The sequence below is a fragment of the Budorcas taxicolor genome, chromosome 21 (genome assembly GCF_023091745.1).
Source record: "Budorcas taxicolor isolate Tak-1 chromosome 21, Takin1.1, whole genome shotgun sequence".
NCBI classification, from domain to species: domain Eukaryota; kingdom Metazoa; phylum Chordata; class Mammalia; order Artiodactyla; family Bovidae; genus Budorcas; species Budorcas taxicolor.
This window is the reverse complement of record NC_068930.1, coordinates 22091625-22096054: the sequence shown is the minus strand read 5'-3', so window position 1 is coordinate 22096054 and position 4430 is coordinate 22091625.

Genomic DNA, 4430 nt, shown 5'->3' with positions numbered 1-4430 from the left:
TGTGCTTGCACCACCGGGACCTGGCCTCAGTCTCTGGCTGGGAACCCAACCACCGCTCTAAGCTGCTGCAGGCCACGGCCACCCGAGATCAATACCATTAGTTTAGTGCCTTTGTTGGAAGAATCTTTATCATAGAGCAACAGGAAAGCTGCCTATGGCATCTCCTTCCACTTACCAGATCTTTAACAAATCAGTTCTAACTGCAAAACAGTGGACGAATGTAGAGACCCATTCAGGGGTACACTGTTCTTTAGAATAGAAAACATACACGGGTTAGGGTGTATGAAAACTTAAAATTCCTTTTTCTTCTTGGTTACAGAGTATACTCTAGTTTTGCCAATCGACCCAGATGTGTCCACGTAGACTTCTAGAAGGAATGGAAGTAAAAGGCGACGGGGGAGAGAAAGCCACCCCAGGAGAAGGGGAGGCAGGACTGGAACCCACACAACTCCGCTGTGAAGATGGTGAGGGTCACAGCGAAGCAGCAGCACCAGACAGACACTCGTTACACCCCTTCCCCGTCAGAGCGTCCATGCTGGTCACCAGAGGAAGGGCGCACAGGTGGAGAGCAGCTGCCTCAGGAGGATGGAGAAGCCCAAGACCAGCGTGAAGCTGGGGCCTGAGGGGAGGCTCTTTGTAATTCTTGTGCTTTTTAACCTTTGCTGAATAGTTAAACAGCTCTGGGGTTTGATGGCTGGTTTGGTGTGTCTGTTTTTCTCAGTTTCTGTCTTAGTTCTTCATTCTCTAGAAATATATGACCACTGACCCCTGCTGATCTGGAAAATGTAAGGGCCACACCCAAGTTTAAAAGCCAGCAAGGTGCCTGATGGTTAATGTAAACGTCCCCCAGTGAGCAGCCTACAGCCCTTTCCTGCTCCCCTCCTTGTATAAATCCTGACTGAATCTTGCGGAGGTGGGAGCTGGCTCTCTTGCACAGTGATCCACCTTCTCCCCTTTTGGCCTGCTGCCTTCACATAAGGCTCCTTTTTTTCTCTCCAATGCTTATCTTTCAATATGGATTTCTTCAGAAACCAACAGTCGAGCCTGAGCTGGGGTACAATGCTGGGTATCCAAGCAGCAGTCAGGTCCCCGGGGCTCAGGCGCCTCCATCTCCTCCTGGGGCGAGGACAGGGCTGAGGCTGGGAAGGTTGGGGAGAATCTATAGGTATGTTGCTAGAACTACAACATTAGAATTGCAACAGCTACAGAACTTGCTAGATGCCGGAACTTGCCTTGTCCCTCCCCACTTGCTCACAGCCTGCTTTTGCTTTCTGTTGAGAGAAGGAAACTGGCCTCTGAAGGAGCAGCCGAGCTGTTGACTGAGTGAGCAGAGGGTGTGCGCCCCAGGAGCCCCTCCCCACCCGTTTGGACATACTTTTTGCCCTTTGGAACTTTGGGGTCATTTTGGACCCACATGAGTGGGACATGGCTTGTTTATGACTCTGTACCAGTCTCTCCCTGACTGAGAACTGGTTTGTTTGTTTGAAATCTGCTCTGGGTGAGTGAGTGAAGTGAAGTGGGAGGTCTACATCCATCCCTTCCAGAAGTCCACTGGGACGACTCTTGGCAGATTAGCAAACCTAGAGGCACGACCTCATAACCAAGAAAAAAGGGGTTTTTTCATTATAATACAATCTGGTCTATGTATGTTTTCGATTCTGAAGAATCGTGGCCCCTGAATGGTTCTCTATATTACTCCACCATTTTGCAGTTAGAATTGATTTGCTGACGATCTGGTAAGTGGGAGGATATTCTATGTGGGGGTCTTCCTATTACTCCATAATAAGGGTTCTTCCAATAAGGACACTAAAAAAATGGTAAAAAGAAACTAAACTGTGAAAAGCCTGTGTCCTTGACAGACGAGTCTGCAGGCAAGGGAGGGAGAAGAAGGGGTCAGCTTCTTAGGGAACTGAATCCACCCTGACCTCTGTGGTTCCAGTCCTGATGCCCCAGGCAGGGGCTACCATAGGGTCTGCACCAACCACGTCCCCCCCAAGCTGTGGAAGGAGGAGGAGATCTAGTGTGGGGGCAGGCACAGCCTGAGTGCCCCTCCAGCAGGAGGAAAAAAGGGAGTCTGAAGTAGTCTCTCCCTTTAAGACCCCGATTGGGTGGAGGGGCAGGGAGGGGTAGATTTCCACTGAGACAGTTCTCTGCAGTAGGTCTGAGTGTTAAGAGGACAAACAGCTGACTATTACTGGACTTATACTCCGTTTTCCACCTCAGACCTACAAAACCAGATAATTGCCAATCCGCTATACACAGATGATCCACAAAAAATGGTGGAAAGGTTCATTAGTATTTTTTTTAACCCACCGCCCAACATGGGCTGATGCACAGACATGGGTCATGACTGTGTTCACAGCGGATGAGTGGCACCTTGTTCTAGACAAAGCCCAACACTCGTCACTCGGTATTTGGCTTCTTGAATGATGAGCAGACAAGCCTGAGTCAGGTAACACGGCCACAGGCCAAGGGGCCTCCAGAAGCTAAAAGAGGCAAAGAGGGGCCCTCCCCTGGGGCATCAGAGACAGAGCACCCAGCTGACACCTTGTTTCACAACGCTGACCTCCAGAACTGTGAGAGGTACGTTTCTGTGGTTTTAAGCCATCGGGCTTGTGCTAATCTGCTGCAGTAGCCCTAGTAGACCACGATGAATTTCTAGAAATGGAAAATATACTTTTTGTCATATTTTTTAAGTCTCCAGAAAAGATTCCAGACCTCCTGCTCCAGAGCATGATGGTCACATGGATCCCAGGACCCCTTGTCATATTCTGTGTCCCCCAGTGTCTGAGACTCACAGGGGAGGCTCCACTGATCTAGAGAAGGGGGGTCAGTCCAAACGCCCACAGGAGCCAGGAGGGAAGGAAGTAAGTAAAGGGGAAGAAGAGGACTAGGGCCCCTGGAGAGGACCAGTTGCACCTGTCTGGGGTAGTGGAAAAGCAAGATACTCTGGGAAGCCATGGTCTCATGTTTACAAAACAGGAAAAGAGATACAGATACTCCCTACAAACATGCATGCATGTATGTGCACACATGTTTACATATGATTTCAGACCATTTGAAATGTACTGATGCCTGGGGATGAGGTTGAGGACATGGATGCTCCCTGGATGGAGGGGTGGGCGCTCCTGTGAGCAGGCAGGATGCCTGGCCATGCCGAAGACGGGAAACCAGTCACAGGAGAGATGATCATAGTCCTGCTTTATGTCAATTATCCATGAGAATGAGAGAAATATAGAGAATACTGAACAGAGATCAGGATGGAAAGCAATATAGAGAAAAGAGGCTAGCAGCTGCTTATCTCCAGCAACCCCACTGCCAAGGGAACCAAACCAGGTGACACTATGTCTCCTGAGGCTTGAAAAGGAGCTGTAATCCGAATTTTCATGTGAAATTAAAACCATGTGCAGCCACCAAACACTCAGGAAAGAAACAGTAATGCTAGTGATTCCACATCATTTTTTCATGAAAACACTGTGATGGAAAACTGAGCACATCGAGAGTCCCCCTGCAGTGCACACTGGCCTGCAGGCCCTGATCTGCAGCAAATCAAGCTGCACGTGCTGATGTCCAGAGTGGGCCATGGCCTTCTGGGTCCTCTGTGAGGGGGGCGGGGAGGTAGCTGGCACAGATTGAGGGTTCCATGTGACAGGCCCTCTGATGAACCCGTCACATGCTTTTATTCATTTAATTGACCCAGAGTAGGTATAGTGACATTGAACAGAAGGGGAAACTGAGGTTCTATTGAGTAGCTTGCCATGATCACCCAGCTATGGAGGCTCTACTCCTTATCACTCTGTTGTCCATCTTCCCTCTTCCTTCTCTGCCCTTCTGGCACATCCTCCTTCCTTCCTCTGTTCTGGACATGACTTTCCCAGCTCACTGTTTTCCAGTCCACATGCCTGGCTGCTGGGCAGGCAGGGCTCAGACACATCCAAGCTGTGCTGTGATGGGGGCACCACGTCCAGGCTCACAGATTAGAGTGGAGGAGGGGCTTCTGGGAGACTCAGGCAAACTTCCACTTCCTGCTTTCCAGGTGGGGGAACTGAGGCCCGGAGAGGGCACAGGCCTGACCCAGGTCACGTGGTTGGAGCCCCCAGCCCCCCTCTTCTCCATATGCTCTCTCTGATGCAGTCAGGGCATTCAGTGCATTCAAGTTGTCTCTTGCTCTTAGGTGGAATCTCAGGGTGAGTTCAAGTCATTAAACTGGGATCAAGCTGGGGTACAGAGAGCATGACACCCCAGCCTCCCTCACCCCAGGGCCCCGCCCCACCCTGGCAGTGCCCACTGGGAGGCCCGCAGGCCCCAGGGCTCCACTGGCAATCAGGGCTCAAGGAGCTTTGTGAGTCCAGGGAGGTTCTCAGGTTTGCTCTGTGTTTCTCTTTCCGCCTCAGCTTGTCCCAGGGTTTATTATCAGCAAAGGTGATATG